The 23,153-nt window shown below is 37.0% G+C and overlaps 1 pseudogene across 1 annotated transcript; it reads right to left on the minus strand.

Annotated features, from left to right (window-relative positions):
• Positions 1-3,175: 3,175 nt before the first annotated feature.
• LOC306660603 (E3 ubiquitin-protein ligase RNF114-like) lies at positions 3,176-3,970 on the minus strand (annotated as a pseudogene). Its single transcript has one exon. The product of its transcript is annotated as an E3 ubiquitin-protein ligase RNF114-like (transcript).
• Between the last annotated feature and the right edge of the window lie 19,183 nt (positions 3,971-23,153).

Raw genomic sequence — 23,153 nt, forward strand, 5'->3', positions numbered from 1 at the left:
CAGCAGTGTACATGTGTCCTTTCCACTTGAGTTTTATGCTAAATCAGTTATCTTGTTCTTGGATGTAACATGGAAGTTTCATTTGATGTTTTAATTATGTAAATTAATAAAATATATACTGGTGAAACATGAGCATATAATAGAAACCTTTTGCTTTAATGATAACTATCATGAATGCTTAGAAAAATGGCCAAAAAGGTGAGTTATAATTTTTTTTTTCTTGCTGTCAAATCAACTGTGAATGAAGCAATTGTAACAGACTAAGAATTTTAAAGATACACAAAGATTTGCCCTTGGAATGTATCACAAGAGTTGCTAAATTTCTATTGCACCATAAAGAAAAGAAACTTAAAACAGTAATGCCTGCTTTACAAGCATAGTTTTGGCAGGGGAAAAAAATGTCTAAAAACAGCCCTTATCCTTTTACTCAAAGTGAGTGAACATACTATTCATGTGTTACAAATTATTTGTTCCCCATTTTTTATGATTGTATACCTATCTGATGCTTCTGATTTGTCAACCATAGGCATATCCAGACAAAAATGAGTTTATACTCTAATCTCTAGAACATGGCTGGGGGCAGGGGGCAGGAATCAGCCACGTAAATTCCCTCCAATTTTTAGCATTTGGAAGACAATGATGTATCTCCTCAAACTACAACTTAATGAGATTCAACCTTTTTATTTCATATAATTAAAACAAAGTCTACAAGATTAATACTCAAATCTAAACTTTAAGGAGACCATAGTTTATCAACCAACCAAAACTGAATTTCTACTTTTGCCTCCATGTCTTAGTAATACCTCCTTCACCCAAGAGATACCAAGAACCATTTCCTCTCCCCTATTTGAATACCTATTTGCATTCCTGCAACATACTTCTAGACACCTGTCTCCATTATTCTAATATATTAGAATTCATGGAAGACTTGACTAGTTATGCTGATGTATTGAAAGATAGGATAGGGAAAGACACCCACAAGCTAAAGATTAGGTTCTATTCTCATGTATATGAACCTCTGAGAAACTACTTTGAGACCTCAGTTACTTTATCTGTAGCATTAGGGAATTAGAATTATGACAATTTATAATGTATTAGAAACTATAGTAAATAATTCCCCATTATTTAATTCAGCTGAGATATGGATTCACCATGCACATGTAATTATTATCCCTGTTTTAACATATGAACAAATAGGTTTGAGTCAGAATTGCAGACATGAAAGAAAAACAATCTAGGTCTGCCTATTAGATTCAACAGAATAATCTGAAGTCCATTGTTTAAAATATAAGGGAATGTTATTCTAGATTAACCAGGTTTGCTGGCTGTGTGATTCAATTTTGTCTGGATATTTGCTTAGCTATCTACTTTGTCAACTCAGCTTATTATAAAGACCAAAAGCAAAAGCACAATAGGATAAACCTGGAATGGGACAGGACAGGACAGATTTCTCATTTTATAGCACTTATTATCTGATTTCAGATGGTTCTTTTCTCCTGTCTTCTAATTCATTTTGTTTTATAAATTATGACATTTATTTATATCTCACCTTTTAAAAGCCAGAACATAACAAATTACACTTTCTGGAAAGTTGTCTCATTAGAAATACGTGAAGTGCACTTAATACAAGGAAAGCAGTTTCTTGGTTCCAGCAGTGAGATGTATGTCCTTTTCTCAATCCCTTCCAATGAAGGTTTTCAAACTTCCCTCCAAACTTCTACCGAGATCATCTCAATTCAGGGAGGTGAACTTTTCCCAGAAATCACAGTAAAGAAGCTGACCTTAACATGTATGTCCTCCCAAGTTTAAATAGCACATTACAAAAAAATTAAAAAATTACATTGTCCCAAATGGACCCTGTCTTTGTTGGTTATTGGTTAGCTCTTTCACAGTGGGTGGGAAGAGGCCCACAGCTTGAGTACAGATCCTAAGCCACTTGCAACCTTGGCTACTGACCAGGAAAAAACTGCCGTATTCAACCTGGAGATGTGTGACATGAAAGAATGAACCAAATCCGTAAGCCTTTTGGTCCGAGATTCTGCTCCTAAGCATTAGGCTAGCAGATCCTAGCCTTGTAACTAATATCCATGAAATATGTTCAACTTCAAGCTTCTTGAACTGCTACTGAACCATGTTCCCAGTACGCAGCTTTTATTAACTGCTCATCAGAGGATGTGCTGTGCCTTTGACAATGTCTTGTTGGAAGAGACAACAGGGTGCACCACAGCCCTCCTCTGAGTTGAAAGGCAGGGTTTTAAAATAGCAATCTGGATATTGAAACAAGTGTCATAAAGAAACAATTTGTGCCAGTAAAACAATGCTCAATTTAATCTAAGTTACCAAGTAAAAGAACAACTAGCAGCCACCAGAGCCACCACACCTTCTTTTGAATCATTTGAGGACTCCTTTTCATGTTTTAGGACAAGAATGTATGCAAGCTCCCAAAGAGAAAGGTAAACGCGACCCATTCATCTGAAAACACTTTGTTAACTTGAAAATCAGAACCAAAAAGCTATGGCCCTCACCCGCTCTTAGCTGACCCTCTTCCTGACTTACAGAAAAATGCTGTTTAACTTTTCCTAACTTACAAACCCCTCCACTAAAAATATATGGTTGTATGCAGGCATTTAAGACTGAACCAGTTAAATTCTAAGGGTTTGCAGGAAGGCAGGAAAATATCTCTAATAAAACCTCCAGCATCAAATCATGCAAAACCCAGGGTGTTCACTCCAAGAGGGTTCCTGAAATGTTCCTGGGGTGCAAACTGCAGCTTCTAGCAGCCACCACCCACACCCACTGACAGGCAGCTCCACCACAGAGGAGTTTCAGCCCTGGTCAGCTGCACTGTTTTCAGAGCTCAGACACCTAACCAGCAAGGAAACGAAAGGCTTGTTTCATTGTGCTATTTGTGCCCTTGATAGGTCCTGGCTAGCTCAGAGGATCTGAGAGATGAATACTGGATGGGAGGAACAAGTGTCAAACAAGAACACGTAGAGGTGAAGAAGTTGAATTTTCTTCCAGAAGAGGCAGCAGAAGCTCCAGGAAGTAACAGACTAGACCAGGTGACAAGACAAGGTTAACAGTAGGGAAGATAGCTTTGGTGAGAGCCCAAAGGAAAAGTGAGCTCTGACCTGGGGACCCTTTCCCCCATCAGAAGTGACCCTGTCTTAGTGCCATGGCTCATTTCCAGGTTTGTTGTACAGCTAAAGTGTAGAAGTCAACGGTTTCACACTTAACATGTCATGGAAACTCTAGAACACGAGGCAGAAAGCAAGGCCTCTGCTCACTGATGGATGATGGAGTGCTGCAATACCCAATTCATCTGTCCTCTTCATCAACATCATAATCCACAAAAGTGTTGTAAGATAACTGGTGTTGGCGTTGGATGTGTTCTATGAAGTTGGTGCTGCAGTAGTTTTGGTCTCCCCAGGGCACTGAGGGACAAATTGGACAAACTACAGATTTGGTATCCATGCTGTGGTGGGATAATTTGCAGCGCTCCATAAGTCCTTCCTGATCAAAGTTCTTTTTGGGACAGTAAGGACAAGGAAAGATATGATGATTTGGGACATTCCTTGACTGAAGGGATGCATCCTTAGTGGTGGCTTTCACACCTTCCATGACGTAGTTCTGGTATTTGGAACAGGTAGCCAGGTGGGCTGGGAACTCAGACAGGAAGAAATTCTTATGGCAGCCATGGCAAGAAGTCTGTGCTCTCAATCTGCTGTTCAAGTTCCATAGCTGGGACACCAGGTGCCAGAGGACCGTGACACACTCCATAGGCAGGTTTCTTTGGCTTCAGACATTCCTGCAGGCATTCAGAGCAAAAGATACGTCCACAGGGCACCTGCACTGGCTTCTCAAGCACCTCTAAGTACGCAGAACACGTGAAGCGGGCCAGGGATTCTGCCTCTGCTGTAGGCCTCACCAGCTGCATAACGCCCTCACAGGGCTGCTGTTGTGCTGCCATCTTACAGCCCCACCTAATTCTTCACATACATTTATTTATATTACCCTGAAAGTGAACACAGTTCCTGGATCAAAGACTATTATTATCCCATAACTCATTCTTCCCCCTCAGGGTAATACATGCAAACAACAGCAGAAGAAAGAAAATACCATATGCTCTTTGCAAACCAAAGGTTGGTTGCTTTTCTTGCCACAAGAGGAACCCCAAAATTATGAATCTGGAAATTTATACAGTCAGAGAAAATTTTCATCTTCTTAAATTGTATCCAAGAAGAAGAAAGCAAGCAAGCATTTGGTTTCAGATGGAATAGATTTTCTCATCCTTTGAAAGGGAACAGATGGTTCCACCAGAAAGAAAATAAGCAACTCTGGGTCTATTACCCTTAGAATGACGAACAAATGGATCTGGAGAAACATTTACACTATTCATAGTATCTATACTTATAGCATGTAGTTTTTCTTCACTTGGAAATCCTAACCATACAGTAACATGAATGTATTCCCATTGCTTCTCAATAACAGTCCTCATCTGTAAAATAAGGATATTGTTGTACACAAAGTCCCCAAATGACACCCATTTATGATTTTTTCTGAAAGGGATAGCTCCACTTGGGAGAAAAAAAAGGCTATAAAAAATAAAATAAGATACCTATTAATGAAATGGTAAACTGGGAAAAAAGATGGTCTAGGTATTATTACCTCTGAACTGGGAGAAATCATTTAAACTCTCACCCTCTATATTCTCATGGGTGAAAGTAGTAACTCAAACCAAACTGAATCTAATATTCCTTTAAGAGGGTAAGATTTCTGAGTCACAACAATGGATATGTATTTTTAAAGGTTTTTCATATATAAATCCATCTCTAGTCTCAAATTTGTACCAATTACTTTATTGGCTAGATTTATAGTTACATGAAGAAATATTTGAGTCACTCAACTAATTCATACCATGAATCTAATTTGCATTAATCACAATTTAGACCAAGTATTGGTTTTATTTTCCTGAGCCTAGGAAAGAGGATAATGTTTTGTACAGTGGTACTCAAGCTTCAGAATTGGAATCTCCTGGAGGGCTTACTATTGCCTTGACCCCATCAGAGTCCTCATTATGGCTAGGATTAGGCCTAAGCACTCGCCTTTGTCAATGTTTTCAGGTGATGTTAATGCTGCAGGTCCACCAACTATAAGAACCACTGACCTATATATCTGCAACTATGTTATATGAACTTTACAGGAACCACCTGGGGATCTTCAACAAAGGTACACTGATTCAGGTCTAGGTAGGCCTCACCATTGTGTAGTTGTAACAAGCTCCCAGGTGATACTACTTTACCTGATCCACCTAAAATAGAAATAATCAATGGCCATCACCTGGGAGCTGACAGACATGCAACGCTGAAAACTAGATTATATAAACCTGGTGACTATAGTTAATGATATCATATACTAAAATTTTGTGCTAAGAGATCTTAAGCATTCACATTCCCCTTTCAAAAAAGGTGAGGAAGCATTAACTTGATTATGAAATAACTTTACAACATATAACAAATCACATTACATTTTATATACAATTTATCATTGTACATTAACAAAGCAAAACTACAAACATAATTGCCTACTATGTATCATACTGTTTCAAGTGCCCAAAAAATGAATTTGACCCCATCTTTAAACTCCATGAGGTTTAGAGAAAAAAAAAAAAAAAAAATCAGAAAACCTGACACATATAAGCATAAACACCATGATAAAAGCACAGAAGGTGCTTTGAAAACACAGATAATGAACCAATGAGCTCGGAGAAGGGGTTGATAGCTGGGGGTAGTTCTTAGAGAAATGCAGATTTATTTTACCTTTCAGATTGAGAAAACTTAACCTAAGGTGTAATATGAGAACACTGGACTTCACTGAATAAACACACCACAAATGACCAAAAACAAACAAAAACCCCACTTTTAATATGTAGACCAAGCAACCATTTTCCCTTTTAAAGTACCTGAACTTCACTAACCAAATAAACACCGTTATGCTCCAGTTTTTAAAATAAACAAGGAAATAAAGAGTCCCACAGAATTTCAGGTACGATAAACAACAGTCCAGAAAATTATTCAGATACCTAAGGACTTACTGCAAATACCACAAAAGTTAAGGTAAAGACAGACTTACCATCTTCCCACAGACCTCAGGAACAGCGGGGCTGCTGGGCGGCCTAGAGCACATTTAAACCCTCAGCAGAGCTCTGATTGGCCAGGAAAGTGCTGCCTCCCAGCATCCCCTGTACCAGCAGAAGCTGCAGTTGCGCCTGTGCCACTCTTAGCAAGTTGGGTTTTTTTTTGTTTTTTTTTTTTTTCTTCTTCTTCTTTTTGCTGTAATAGAAAGTGTAAGTACCCCATGGACTCAGCCATCTGTCATTTTGTGTGTGAACAATAGAAAATAAAAAGGAAGCAACAAACCTGCAACATGCAAGCCACCCACTTTGGAGGCCCAAGAATTCTACGTCTGAGGCCCGCTGGGCAATTTAGCAGGACCCTGTCTCAAAAGAAAAAGGAAAAAGGGCTTGGGCTTTAACTGAGTGATAAGGTGCTTGCTTAGCATGTTAGAGATCCTGGGTTCAATTCCCAGCATCTCAGAAACAAAACCCAAACAACCTGTGTCTTTCTGCACAGAGAAACAAGTTATAAATTAAAAAATTAAAACACCTGGGTAAAAAAATTTGCATAATTGAGCCAAACACAAAATGGTTTCTGGTAGATTTAATGTCATTTTCACAGTATGAAACTGAAGAGAATAAACATACCACTGTGTATGGGGAATTTTTCAAAGCTATTGTTATTTGGAAAAGGAAATAAAACTAGGGTACACCATCCTCCCAGCATCATCAGTCAAGAGAATTGACCTTTAACTCGTGGCAGGTGAGAAATGGCTGGAACTGAGGTCAAAGCACTGCTGAACACACACTCCTGTCTTCTCTTCTCTGGATTTAACCTCAACCCTAGATCTCGTTTTAGAAAGTCAAGAGACAACCAGAAATGACTTCAAGGAATATAGAAAACAAACATATGTGTGGAGATCACGTTTAAGGATCTTCAGTCCCTTCAGTTGCAGAGTTTTGAATCTGTGTTCAGTATGATTTCCACAAAGGGAGAAACAAGTTAATGGACTTGATAATGAACTTAATGCATGGTTCATTACCCTAGAATGGTCACCTTTTGACAGGACTTAGCACTGTCAACTTTTGTCACTTAACACCAAACAGTGAGTAGGATGTCAATGTATTCTGTCTTTCCATCCTTAATTATGTTCAGCAATTATTGAATGCCTTGCATATGTAAACAGTTACAAATACATACCCTCTTGGAAAAACCCGTATGGTAATATTGACCAGTTTGCAATGTACTTTACACATGTTGGAATACTACCAAATTCACAAAGCAATTGGTAACACTCTATGAATGGCATCTTTTGAGTACCTGCCCTCCCGTTCTTGCATTGTACAGCACCTATAATGACAGGGCTCACCTCTATGATGTTGGGGCCATCACTCACCTTTTGTTTATTTACTTCAGTTTAATGAATGCCAGAACTGAAGGGGAGTTTATATGCCTGGAACTGAAAGTACTGTTCCTGCTTAATGGAATAATACAAAATCTGGACGATTCACATCCCATACTGGTAGACAAATCAGACAGGAGAGAATGCATAGGAAACAAATTTTAGTTTTTGTGTGTTTATTTTTTTTTAAGAACAAAGAACAAAAGAGAAAGAAAAGACATTACCCACTTTCTATTTTCCTGTGCATTGTTTTGAAATACCTGTTTCCATAGTTAGACATGCTATAAAATACAGAAAAGAAAATGAATGTAAACATTTTATGAGAACTGCTCTTTATAGATTTTTAATGTGATATTACCCTCTATTTAAACATGTGCTTGTGAGTGCACTGACTCAGAGTATATTGGATATGTCACCATGTGGAGTTTTAATAACTAGGAAAAATTCTCAGATAAACTTGACTCTTAAACACAAACAAAAATGCCATTCTTTTTGCAGATAGATTTTAATACATCCTTCAAGGTATAAGGAGTCCTGGAAATCAATATCAAATCCCAGGGTCCTTCTGTTGAGATATTCAAAATGCTAACTCTAATGGGAGTTGTATAATATGAAAAAAAAAAGAGACAGTTATAACCTAGGGCTGAACAGTTCACACAAGACCTAGAAAAATTATTGCTCAAAATTGAAACACATATTGTGTCTTTAAATAACAAAACCTGTTCATCATCATCATAATTTTAACAAACAATATAAGCATTTTTCAGAACTGAAAGCCTGATATGAAGTTAGATAATTTTGAAGAAATTATTTTCTCTTGTTTAGTAATTATCATTAATGAAAGAAAGATTTCTAAAATACTAATAAATCAGGGCTGAATTGACTGACCATGCATCCAAATTGCTGCATTATTCACACTGGAATTACTCCAAAGATTAGCTGCAAATTGCCCTCTAAATTGAATTTATGGTTTCATTTTTCATAACTACTGTGTTGTGACAGATGAGAGGAATCTGAGAGGAAAATGACAGAGATGGACCCAATTTCTTAGTGTTCTATCCTCAAGATAGAGCCAAACCGTCTCTATAATTTATTTTGGTAAGCTTAAAAACCTGGTAGGCTGAAATCCAGAGTGCTGTGTCCTTTTTCCCCCTCAGGGGAAAGGAAAGATCACCATTGTATTTTCCCCTAGTGAAACCTACCAAATCAATATCCATGGATAAAGAAGGTTCATATATATGATGCATTTATTTTATATTATAGTCATTGATTTCATATGCACCACAGCCCCATGGGATAGGTAACAATATCCTCATTTTCAAGAATGGGAAAGTGGGACTAGGTAATCTGCCCAAATCTGGACTGTTGAGAGCCTTCAAAACCAGATCCAGGGGCTCCTCCTTGACATTTCCCACAAAGGGCTACTGTTCCCATCCCATTACCAATTCAGAACTATTGCTGTTATGTTTAGCAAATCACTTGTTTATTTTGCATCAAAGCAAACAAAAATGCCTAGAGTTCAAGTTCACTTAGGGAAGTACAAAACTCTTTCTACAAATCGGGCCTCATGAACACATCTTAATTTTTGGTACAACGGTTTTAGACTATTTTTGAACAGCTGAAATAAAGTAAGTACTTCCAGATCAGAAAGATAGTAAAGGCCTCCTCCTTTATATGAGATAGATAACATGTTGCAATACAGAGAGGGGAAGACAATTTTGTTAGCCTTTAAATTGGGTTTGTATCATCCAGGCCTCTCGGGTTCGAAATGATTGAAAACAAATATTGGGTTGGAGTCAGTGACAATTGCAGTTGATGCCTTCAGGTTTATAAGACACCAGTATGTGAACATATGCTCTGTTTGTAAGACAAATGATTAGGCAGCCTCCTACAGCTTTTCTGTTTCTAAAGGTTTAAAAAGTGTCACCATTATTCTTCTGTAATGGCCTCAGGTAACCTCTGTTTCCTCAAACTAGCTCCCAGGTTAACATATAGATATCCAGGCATTAACAACATTTCTAAAACCTGCATTAACAGTTTATGTTTATTTATGAATAAGTATTTTCACACTATGCTTATTAATAAATAATAAATGTTCCTTTAAGATGATAGAAATAAAATCTTTACCAGTAAGTGTGGAATTGAAAATCTCTGAGTCTCTAGATAAGTTTCTTTTTATCATTTTTTAAGCTTAATTATTTTATTACTAATTTTGTAATGTATTTTCTACTAGTGCATATGATTCAATTATTTTATCCTCTGAAGATTAGTCTTAATATTTTTACTGATGCTAATATGATATGTTTTACAAACATATATTCCTACTGTACTGGTGCCAGTTTCTGTCTTTATCTCACACACTGATTCATTTGTGATTTTCCTTTGATCATTTCACATGAAACTAAAGTATTTATATTTGAATTTAAGTCAAACACTATTCTTAGTTGATAATCAGAGTGAAAACTGAAACTTTATTTAGCCATTCCATGAAATTAATCTAATTTTAACTCTGGTTGTCTAGAACAACTAAATACTTTTCATTTTGAGTTTTGCTGTTATGTAGAAAGGACAAGACAAGGCCCATGTTGCATAAATTATTTCAATGGAACAAGTTCACATATTCAACTAGCCAAATGGCCTCTGGGCAGTGACTTAATGTCTCTGAGTCCTATAAGGTTCAATAAGGTTGGGGTAGAAATGCCTAGTCATAGGAATTTTGTGAGGATAAGATGAGAGAACTAACTCTCTGGATCTTATTCATAAGGCATCACTCTGCAGTGTCACTACTGGACAAAATAAAAGAACTCTAAATGATGAAAGAGTAAAGCAATACTAACCTAAGCCAGTGACTTGGATTTTGGTTTTAAGGATGATGTACCTGTGTAGTATATAAAGTCAGATAACAGGAAAAATTCTAGAGGAATATCTGTAACCCATGAACAGCAATAATGTTGGGTTAGGTAGACTTTCCCATTCTGCTAAATATTTACAAAACATTTGAAGTTGTTCATAATAAACATATATTACTTTTGCAATCAGAAATTTTAGTAAATAATTTAAAAGGAAACATGCTTAGAACACAGTAGGTGTACAGCTAATATCAGTTTATTTTTCATCTTTCAGATTTACCAGTTGTAAAAATAAACGTATTCATGCACGCTTTCACACTAGTATTTATTGACTTCCTACTAGTACTTAACTCTTTTTAGTGTTGAGAATTCAAAGTATGGAAGAAAATAGGTCTCTGTCATCTGTATCTGTCATTACATAGGGACAAATAATAAAACTCTCTCAAGGAAATTTTATAAAACTTCCTCAATCAGATTCTCTCTATTGAATTCCTACCACAGAAATTTACCCCATCTGAAAATGGTCACCATCCTCTAAGAAATGATGCTTGAAAAAGATTTTAGGAATATGTAAACAAAATAAAAAGTGTCATGATTTTGCATTATTTTATAGGTAAAACATTAAGATAGATATGTTTGAACTATATTTAATTATTTTTATATGTCAAAGTGGTCAAATATGAGAAATTTTGCTCTATTCAACTTGGAATTTACTCTCAAGATATGTTTAAGACAATATTGCATCCAAATTTCAATGATGATCCTCACAAAATAAATTCAGTTCTCAGATAAGTTAGAATCAAAGGACTTGTAAAATAATCCTTTATGTAATGCATATTTTGCCATTGCAATACATTTTATCCCTTTTACATAGAGTCTTTTCCAATGGATTCACATATTCTTCAACACTTGTCAGTCCTTTTATTTTACCTATTTTTAAGGGTGTGCTTTGTGGTCTTAATTGAGATTATAGTACTGATTTATGACTATGAACACATTTTCATATGCTAATTTCCTCATTCCCTATCCTCTTTGGTTAAATGTCTCTTGAAGAAATTTCTCCTTCTAACCAGTATACCAACTGTATTTATCTTATGCATTTGTAGGAATTCTCAGATACACTGTATATAGGTCTGTTGTCAATAAATACATATAAGTATTGGTCTGTGATTTGCCTTTACACTTGCTTAAGGGTGAATTTCAACAACCAGAAAGAATTACATTAAAATTCATCTTGCTTAATTGTACCCTTGAATATGATTGCTTATTTTTGTCCTTTTTAAAAATCTTAGCTCTTTGAAGATTTAGTTCTATTTTTTATGGCATCTAATTTTGCTTTGGGGATATGTACTGTAAGTTTATGTGTTATTTCTCTGCAGGTCTCTTTGCTTGATTTTAAGACATGTTTTCTTTGCTCGGAAGACTTCTATTTTGACTCTAGGGTTCTGCAGTTATAACTTGTGTCAGTGTGAATTTGCTTGTATTTAATCTACTTAGAATTCTTCATGTTCCTTGAATTGAATAATGAGGTCCTTTAGCCATGCTCTTTCAGAATTCTTTTCAAATTTATATCTTCAAACCATGCATTGCTCTCATTACTTCTATTGCTCCACCAGTAACTCATGTTAGATGTTTGTCAGACATTTCAATTTCTCTTCCATGTGTTTGAACTGTTCCTATTTCCCATTCCTGTATCTCATTCAACTGTTATCTCTATAATTCCTAGAATCTGTTTTCCAGTTCGCTAATTAACTCTCTAGTTCAGTATAATATATTTGACCCATCCTTTAGAATTTCAATGATAATATTCTTTAGTTTCAAGTGTACTATATGGTTATTTTACTTCTCATCCTACACTTCTATTTTCTTTTTGATACCAATTCTTTTTGTAAATTTCTTCAATTACATCTTCAATCATTTCTACTTTTCTTTCACCTTAGTAAAATAAATGACATTTACCTTCTTAACCATTTGTAAATGCACAGTACAGTAATCCTGACAACATGCACATTGTTGTACAAGAGATACCTAGAACTTACTTCTTTTGCAAAACCAAAACTCTATAGTCATTGAGCAACTCCCTCCCCTCACCTTCACCTGGTTCCTGGCAACTGTTGCTCTACTTTCTGTATTTAAGGGTTTAACAACTTTAGAGGCCTCGTGTAAGTAAAATCACATAGTAGTTGTCTTTTTGTAACTAGTTATTTCATGCAGCATAATATCCATTAAGTTTCACCCATGTTGTAGCTTAAGACAGAATTCCCCTTTCTTATGGTTGAATAATACACTGATGTATGTTTACAACATATTTTCTTTAGTTATATATCTGTCAAGAAGTATTTAGATTGCTTATACCTCTTGAAAACTGTAATATTACAGTGAACATGGGTGTATAAATATATCCTGTTTTCAATTCTCTTTATACATATACACTGTGGCAATATTGCTGGGTCAGATGATAATTCTATTTTTTATTCATTAAGGAATTTTCATACTATATTCCAGAGCAGCTACACCATTTTATAAATAACTTGTGTACCACCAATAGTATGCCAGGATTCCAATTTCTCAACAATTTTGCTAATACTTAATTTTTTTTCTTTTTTTTATATTTATCATTCTAATAATGACATTCACCTTACATCCTAACATAATAATATTGTGATTTTATTTCCATTTACCTAATGATTAATAATGTTTAATATCTTCTTATTATTACTGTATCCTCTGTGGAAAAACATGAATTCCAGTACATTGCCCATTTGTTAGATTGCATGTGTTGTGGTGCTAATGGTGATGATGGAGATGAAGGAGTTTTAACATATTCTGTATATCAAGCCCTTATTAGAAAAATGATTTGCAAATATTTTCTCCCATCAGTAGACTGACTTTTCACTTTTTTTATTAGGATCCATGCTGCAAACAGTTTTTCAAGTTTGGTATAGTATGATTTGTCTATTTTTGCTTTTGTCACTTGTCATTTTTATGACATATCTCAAGTCATTGTCAAAGTGAGTGTCATGAAGCTTTTCTCTGTGTTTTTTCTTCTAGGAGTTTTATAGTTGTAGGTCTTACAATGAAGACTTTACTTTGAATTAATTTTTCCATGTAGTGTAAGGTTGTAATTTCATGCTTTTGCATGTGAATATAGTTTTCTACCACTATTTGTTGAAAAATATTTCCTTTCCTGTTGTGTCACATTGGCATCCTTATTGAAGACCATTTGACGATATATAAGTGGTTTTAATTTTGTGTTTTCTATTCTATTCTACTGATCTACATATCTATCCTTATGCCAGTACCAGGCCATTTGTATTACTGTAACTTTGCAATGTGTTTTGAAACCAGGACATGTGAGGCCTCCAGTTTTATTTTTTATTTTTTAAGTTCTTTTCATCTATCCACAGTTATATAAGATTCCTTATGAATTTTAGTGTTTTTCCCCCTATTTATGTAAAAGAAGGTCAATAGAATTTGTTAAATATTACATTTAATCTGTGAGTTTCTTTGGGTAATGCTATGGTATAGAAAGGGTTTAAAGTGTGTCCCCCAAGGATTCATGTGCTAAAAACATAGCTTGCAGTGTGATGGTGGGACAGGTGCTCAAACTTTTAAGAGGTGGAGTTCAATGGAAGATAATTATGTTATTGGCATCACCTTCAAAAGGGACTAATGCTATCTCATGAAGTGAGTTCTCATGACAACAAATTGTTGTGAAATGATCAAAACAGGACCCTCCATGTTCTTTTGCTTCCTGTCTCAGCAGAAGATGATATCTCCCCCTTTCACACATGCTCTTGCCATGATGTCATCTGCCATATTTTAATATAACCAGGGATGGAGTTATGGTTTGCATAGGAGGTGTCCCCCAAATATGTTTGTATTAGTGCAGGAATGCTCAGAGATCAGATGATTAGATTATGAAAGCTACATTAATCAGTGGATAAATCCAATATATGAATTAGTAAGTTGAATGGACTAACTGGGTGGTAACTATAGGTAGGTGGGTAAACACTGGAAGAAGAAGGACAATAGGGGGACCCACCTCTGGGGTTTATATTTTGTCCCTCGTGTCTCAGTGTTTTTAGCTGCTTCCTGGCTGCCATGAACTGAGAAGTGTTCAGCTACCTCACCCTTCTGCCATGATGTTCTGCTTCACTTTATTCCAGAGCAATAGATTCAGCTGAACATGAACTGAGACTACAGTCATGAGCCCAAATTAAAATTTTTCTCTGCTAAGTTGTTCTTGAGTATTTTAGTCACAGCAGTGACTAACACAGAGGGCATCACCAAACTAAAGATAAGCCAGTACCATGCTCTTGAATGTCCAAAACTGTGAATTGTATAAACTTCTTTTCACTGTATTCATTCTTAAAGATTTTGTTACAGCTACAAAAAACAAATGAATACAGGTAGTATGAATCTTATAGCAATAAAATGTTTTCTAATACATTAATATGTCTTCACTTACTTGTTTTATTTCAACAATGTTTTGCAGCTTTAAGTATACAATCTTTTAGCACCTTAAGCTATTCCTACTTATTTTCTTCTTTGATGCTTTTGCAAATAAGATTGCTTTCTTAATTTCCTCTTCAAATTGTTCACTGATAGTACATAGAAATGTAAATGATTATTTGAACCTTGACTTTCTATGCTATAACGTTGCTTGATATCTTTACCAGTCCTAATAGGTTGAGTTTTCTTGAGTTTTCTGTATATCAGATTATGTAATTTCCAGAGAAAATTTTTCTTCTTTCTTTGCAGTTCATATGCCTTCTATTTATTATTTTATTTTATTTTATTTTTAACCTTAGTCCTTTAGATAAGACTTCCAGTAATATTTGAATAGAAGTTTTAATATTGGTGTGATTTTTATTGTTGTGGTATTATCTAATTTGGTTTTGCGGTTTCTCTGTTAAGAGTAATGGGACATGTTTCCCTGTTTCTTTGTGTACATTATTATTTTTGTTGTGTTTTGTTCATTTGAAAAACAAAAACAAGAACAAAAACAAAACAGCCATTGCTTCAAGTCTTTGCAGGTAACTTATTACAGAGGAAGATTTTCATCAATTAGCCCCCTCCTCCATATAGTCTATGATCCTCTCAAACCTTTTATTGGGAATGTTTCTTCCCTGGACTTGTGGATGTAATGTCCTCATTTGAGATATTAGTTGGTTTGTTTTTCAAAGGTTGTAATCTCTTCCTCCCTTGGTGTCTGTATGTGGTACTGCAGGCTTCCTGAGCTGCCTCAAAACACTGAGCTCTATTTTGTTCTCTACAGTTCCCAGACATCCAGAAGATGCTGATTCCACCAGCACTCTGCATCAGCAAAAGAGACAGGCAGACCTTCAAAAAGCCAGAGAGGATTGGATACTCATTCTCTTTTTTCCTCCTGAGGAGTAAGCTTCAAGCTGGGCATTTACTCTCAATCATGCTGAGCCTCGACAGCTTCTTCCTGTGTTAATACAAGTTACCTGGCACTGCAATTAGCTGCTGAGCTTTCTTTTGTTCTCAGTAGCCCAAGACTTATAAAGTATGCCAGTTCCCTGTCACCAATGCAAGTCAAGCAAGGCAGAAAACAATCTCTTGCACAGCCCATCAAAAACCTGTTATTTTGGGCACATGTTTCACTTTCTTCTTTCCCTCCCGAAGGTTAAGATGTCAATTGAGATTTTCTCACCAATAAGGCAAACAGTGCTGACTTGGGGAAGGGGTGATATAATTGGAATGAAACAGCTTTTTCTACCCATTTCAATGTTACTATGCTTGGCTTTGAGCTTACCCAAGGTAATGTGACTTCCCACCTGGTATCTAGAGTTTTCAAAAAAACTTTTTGTATAATTTATTGTTGTTAATTTGGTGTCTATGTAAGCGAACCAGACTCTGGGCTTCCTATTTGATGATCTTACTGACATCACTTTCCTATCTACAATCAGAGCATACTGTTATACTATTATTAAATTATCTATCATATGAAATGTTGGGTAGTCTATTACTGTGGTTTGCTGTTTCTGCAGACTTTTAGTTGTTATATATTACTTTCTTTTCTATCCGTGATTTGGGATTGTGAACTCATAATCTGTGAGTAAAAATACTGTCACTTGACTTAAGTTTTGACACGTGCAGATCAAGTTGCAATGTCTTCAGCTAGTCTCCATAGGAATCCCACTACTGGAAGGGCAATCTCATGGAATGCATGCAAGACTCTAAGAATATGCAAAGAATGTAAACAAAAAGTTGCCTACAGTTCCATGATTACTAATTCTAAAAGAAACTTTCAGTATTGCCTTTACTCAGACCTATAGCTGATCAGGCTGAATTGTGAACAGTGACACCAAGTTAGTGCCAGGATTATATTGTATTATATACACTTGGGGAAAAAATAAAATATTTGTGACACAGGAAATAAACAGCCCATTTTCCTCAAACATGACAATATGATTGTAAACTAAAATAATAAAGTAAAATTCCTTTAAAATGGGGCTGGGGTTGTGACTCAGTGGTAGAGTGTTTGCCTAGAATATGTGAGGTACTGGGTTTAATCCATAAATAAATAAAATAAAATAAAAGTTCATCAACATCTAAAAAATATATATTAAAAACATTCTATAAAAATTACTATGAACACTATTCAATATATGATATTGAATATTTAAGGAAATATAAACTCTATTAGTATGACTATATTGATTAAAAATCAGTATAATTAAGCCATTGTCATAATTCCATCATTTTCATAATTTTGTTTAAATTTTAGTCTGCTTTTAGAAGCAGACTATTTTGTTATAAACTAATAAAAAATTAAAGAAAGAATATTCTTACTGTTATTTTGTTATAAACTAATAAAAAATTAAAGAAAGAATATTCTTACTGTTATAAAATTTGGCACACCTATTTTCTGAAAATTGATGAGTTTAAAAATTTAATTGCATTGCATTTGCAAAATTAAAAATAGTCAATTGTATGGCTTAACTAAACTGATGTTTTAGTCAATGTGAGTTGTACTATGTAGAGTTTATAATCCCCTAAATATTCAATAAGATGTCTTGAATAATTTTCATAATAACTTTTATGGGATATTACTTTCATGTTTTGGTTTCCCATTATAATGTCATATTTAGAAAAAAACATGATGTTTATTTCCCATATCACAAATACCCTATTTCCTTTCCAAGTAGCTGTACTAATATATTCCTGACACTTAACAAGCTTGACTTCCTGTCAGACTTTATATTTTCAATGGTTTAGCCCTCTACTAGACTAAGCCCTCAGCTTAGATGCCAGGCACAAGTATCAGGAGTAGCCCACAATTCATCCTGATAAGCTAGGTATAAATTTAGGGTTTCCTCTTGGCTTTAATAATTCACTAAAATAAATCACAGGGGTTTTCAAGATGGCGGCCTAGAGGGTGGCTGCATTTCGTGTTGCTCCAGGACTCAGGATTCAAGAGAGGAGATATTGGGACGCTTGGGACCAACTCAAAGTAGCCGGGTGACTCTCACCCCCTGGGGGGGCATCCCGGATGGGACGGGGGTCCCGGAACACAGGAAACTTTGTGAAGTAGAACTGCCGGCGAGACGCCCCTCCCCCCGCTGGAGCAGTGAACTCGGATAGCTGGGAGCGCCGTAGAGGAGGCCGCTAGGCACAGCGCTGGGACTCCAAGCAGCCACTGGGGCTCCGGCGGCTGCCCGGGGGAGGAGTGGCGGGGAGAACTGTGTGGACTCAGGACACCGGGGCCTGCCCTGAGGAGGAGGAGAGGAGCGTGGCCACTTGGATTCGGAGAGACTGCACCAGAGCTGCAGGCGGTTGCCAGAGGAGAAGCTGCGCGGCGAGCTGTTTGGAATCAGAACGACGCTTCTGAACACCGGGGCCTGCCCTGAGGACTAGGAGGAGGAAGAGGAGCGGCCGCTTGGATTTGGGTGACTACACGGGAGCTACAGGCGGTTGCCAGAGAAGGGGCTGCGTGGCGAGCTGTTTGGACTCTGACCACTTCTGAACCCTGGGGCCTGCCCGGAGGAGTAGGAGAAGGAGGAGAAGGAGCGCGGCGGGTCCTTTGGACTCGCAGTGACTGCATTAGCGCTCCAGGCGGCTGCTCAGAGGAGAAGGCGAGTGGTGAGTTGTTTGGTCTTAAAGTGACAGCTCCTGAACACAGGGGGGCTGCCTGGAGGAGAAGCGTGGTGGGACGCTTGGTCTTGAGTGGCCGCACCAGAGCTCCGGGCGGTGCCCAGAGGACCCGTGCAGCGGGTCACGTGGATTCAGAGCCACTCAGAGGGACTGCTCCTGAACACCTGGGGGGTTATCTGGAGAAGGAGGAGGAACAGGGAGGGTCACTTCGACTCGGAGTGATTGATTGCCCCGGGCTACGGGTGGTTGGTGGGAGGAGGAGGCACGAAGTGAGTTTCTTGGACTCCTAGTGACCGCACCGGCATACTGGGCGGCTGTCTGGAGGAAGAGGCCTGTGGCGGGTCTCTGGGACTCAGAGCGATTGTTCGGGGCCACAGGTGGCTGCTCAGAGGAGGGGCCACGCAGCCAGGCGATTAGGTGCAGAACAGGGTCCCAGGATCTAGGAGGCTTCTGGGTGGAAGAGCCGCACAGAGACAGGCTTAGGGCGGAGCGAAGGTTCCAGGCCTATGGGCAAATTCTCTGAGGAGGGGCAGCCTAAGGAGATTCATCTGCGAAGGGTGAGGCTCCCAGGCCCAGGAGGTAGGGCCGGGCCCCTGGAAACTTTGCAGAGGAAGGCAGCCCAGCCCAGGCAGTAGCTGTAAATTGAGGGGAACCTCTAGGAGGAAACTGACCAGCGAGACCTCCCCACTGGGTGAGTCTTCCCTGCCTGGTGAGGTTTCCCCACAAGGACGGTAAAACCAGAGACACAGGCCCAAACAGGCCTTGCCTCAGCCCACAGCCTAGGTCCCCTTTGGATGACCATTGGTCAACAAGTGGAGGCACCTCTGCCCACTAGCAGGGAATATACCCCACCTGAAGGCCACCACTCCTAGAGAGGCAGCTTCCTTGTGGAGCACCGCATTATCAACTTCCTCCAAGACTTCAGCCTACTGAAGGCTAAGAGGGGATATATATAGAAATCTTCAGGGACATTGTAAATCAACAGAGGAAATCTGCAATATCTCAGCGGTCCACTGATATCTGAACAATATGAGAAAACAAGGAAAGAAAATGCTGCAAACAAATCTAGATGTTACATCAATAAAACCCAATGACAGCATGGCAGAAGAAATGACAGAAAAGGAGTTCAGAATGTACATAATTAAAATGATCAGAGAAGCAAATGATGAGATGAAAGAGCAAATGCAAGCATTGAATGATCGCACCAATCCACAGTTAAAAGAGCAAATACAGGAAGCAAAAGATCATTTCAATAAAGAGTTAGAGATATTGAAAAAAAACCAAACAGAAATCCTTGACATGAAGGAAACAATAAACCAAATTAAGACATCCATAGAAAGCATATCCAGTAGGATAGAACACCTGGAAGACAGAACCTCAGACATTGAAGACAAAATATTTAACCTTGAAAACAAAGTTGAACAAACAGAGAAGATGGTAAGAAATCATGAACAGAATCTACAAGAACTATGGGATATCATGAAAAGGCCAAATTTAAGAATTATTGGGATTGAGGAAGGCCTAGAGAAACAAGCCAAAGGAATGAACAACCTATTCAATGAAATAATATCAGAAAATTTCCCAAATCTGAAGAATGAAATGGAAAATCAAGTTCAAGAGGCTTATAGGACTCCAAATACACAAAATTACAACAGACCCACACCAAGGCACATTATAATGAAAATACCTAACATACAAAATAAAGACAGAATTTTAAAGGCTGTGAGAGAAAAGAACCAAATTACATTCAGGGGGAAACCAATACGCATATCAGCAGATTTTTCAATCCAGACCCTAAAAGCTAGAAGGTCCTGGAACAACATTTTTCAAGCCCTGAAAGAAAATGGATGCCAACCAAGAATCTTATACCCAGCAAAACTTACCTTCAAATTTGACGATGAAATAAAATCCTTCCATGATAAACAAAAGCTAAAAGAATTTACAAAAAGAAAGCCAGAATTACAGAACATTCTCAACAAAATATTCCATGAGGAAGAGATGAAAAACAAAGAAGCAAATCAGCAAAGGGAGGAATTATCCTAAAGGAATTGTCAAATAAAGGAGGAAACAAGTTGTATCAAACAAATAAATAAACAAAATTTTAAAAATGAACCAAATGACCGGGAAACCAAATCATTTCTCTATAATAACCCTGAATGTTAATGGCCTGAATTCATCAATCAAAAGACATAGACTGGCAGACTGGATTAAAAAGAAAGATCCAACAATATGTTGCCTGCAAGAGACTCACCTCATAGAAAAAGATACCCATAGATTAAAGGTGAAAGGATGGGGAAAAACATACCATGCACATGGACTCAGCAAAAAAGCTGGAGTATCCATCCTCATTTCCGATAATGTGGACTTCAAGTCAAAGTTAGTCAGAAGGGATAAAGAAGGTCATTTCATACTGCTTAAGGGAAGCATAAATCAGCAAGATATAACAATCATAAACATCTATGCCCCAAACAGTGGCTCATCTATGTATGTCAAACAAATCCTTCTCAATTTCAGAAACCAAATAGACCACAACACAATAATACTAGGTGATTTTAACACGCCTCTCTCACCACTGGACAGATCTTCCAGACAAAAATTGAACAAAGAAACCATAGATCTCAACAACACAATCAATAATTTAGACTTAACGGACATTTATAGAATATTCCATCCAACCAAGAGTGAATACACTTTCTTCTCAGCAGCACATGGATCCTTCTCTAAAATAGACCATATATTATGCCACAAAGCTAATGTTAGCAAATACAAGAAGATAGAGACACTAGCATGTATTCTATCAGATCATAATGGATTGAAGTTAGAAATAAATGAAAGAGTAAAACACAGAAACTATTCCAACATCTGGAGATTAAACAATATGCTATTATATGATGAATGGATAACAGAAGATATTAGGAAGGAAATTAAAAAATTCTTAGAGGTAAATGAGAACAAAGAAACATCATATCAAAATCTCTGGGACACTATGAAAGCAGTACTTAGAGGGAAATTTATTTCATGGAGCGCATTTAATAAAAGAAGTAAAACTCAACAAATAAACAACCTAACACTACAGCTCAAAGCCTTAGAAAAAGAAGAACAGAACAGCACCAAAAGTAGTAGAAGACAGGAAATAGTTAAACTCAGAGCTGAAATCAATGAAATTGAAACAAAAGAAACAATACAAAAAATTGACAAAATAAATAGTTGGTTCTTCGAAAAAATAAACAAAATTGATAAACCTTTAGCCACACTAACAAAGAGAAGACGAGAGAAAACCCAAATCACTAAAATTAGGAATGAACAAGGAAATATCACAACAGACAGGATGGAAATACAAAACATAATTAGAAACTATTTTGAAAATCTATACTCCAACAAAACAGAAAACGTCGAAGACATCAACAGGTTTCTAGAGACATATGAATTGCCTAAACTGAATGAGGAGGACATAAACAATTTAAATAGACCAATTTCAAGTACTGAAATAGAAGAAGTCATCAAAAGCCTACCAACAAAGAAAAGTCCGGGACCAGATGGGTTCTCAGCCGAGTTCTACAAAACTTTTAAGGAAGAGCTCATTCCAATACTTCTCAAAGTATTCCATAAATAGAAGAGGAGGGAACCCTCCCAAACTCATTCTATGAAGCCAATATCACACTGATACCTAAACCAGACAGAGACTCATCAAGGAAAGAAAATTTCAGACCAATATCCTTAATGAACATCGACGCAAAAATTCTCAACAAAATTTTAGCAAATCGCATACAAAAACATATTAAAAAGATAGTGCACCATGATCAAGTGGGTTTCATCCCAGGGATGCAAGGTTGGTTCAACATCAGGAAATCAATAAACGTAATTCACCATATTAATAGACTTAAAGTCAAGAATCACATGATTATTTCAATAGATGCAGAAAAAGCATTTGATAAAATACAGCACCCCTTCATGCTCAAAACACTAGAAAAAATAGGGATAGTGGGAACATTCCTTAACATTGTAAAGGCCATTTATGCTAAGCCCATGGCTAATATCATTCCAAATGGTGAAAAACTGAAAGCATTCCCCCTAAAAACTGGAACAAGGCAGGGATGCCCTCTTTCACCACTTCTATTCAACATCGTTCTTGAGACTCTGGCCAGAGCAATTAGACAAACCAAAGAAATTAAAGGGATACGAATTGGAAAAGAAGAACTCAAACTATCCCTGTTCGCTGATGACATGATTATATATTTAGAGGAACCTGGAAATTCCACCAGAAAACTCTTAGAACTCATAAGTGATTTCAGTAAAGTAGCAGGTTACAAGATCAATGCCCATAAATCCAACGCATTTTTATACATAAGTGATGAATCTTCAGAAAGAGAAATTAGGAAAACTACCCCATTCACAATAGCCTCGAAAAAAATAAAATACTTGGGAATCAATCTCACAAAAGAGGTGAAAGACCTCTGCAATGAGAACTATACAACACTAAAGAAAGAAATTAAAGAACACCTTAGAAGATGGAAAGATCTTCCATGTTCTTGGATAGGAAGAATTTATATTGTCAAAATGGCCATACTACCTAAAGTACTATACAGATTCAATGCAATTCCAATTAAAATCCCAATTGTGTACCTTACAGAAATAGAGCAAGCAATTATGAAATTCATCTGG

The sequence above is a fragment of the Sciurus vulgaris genome, assembly GCF_902686455.1.
Source record: "Sciurus vulgaris genome assembly, chromosome: 4".
Taxonomy (NCBI): domain Eukaryota; kingdom Metazoa; phylum Chordata; class Mammalia; order Rodentia; family Sciuridae; genus Sciurus; species Sciurus vulgaris.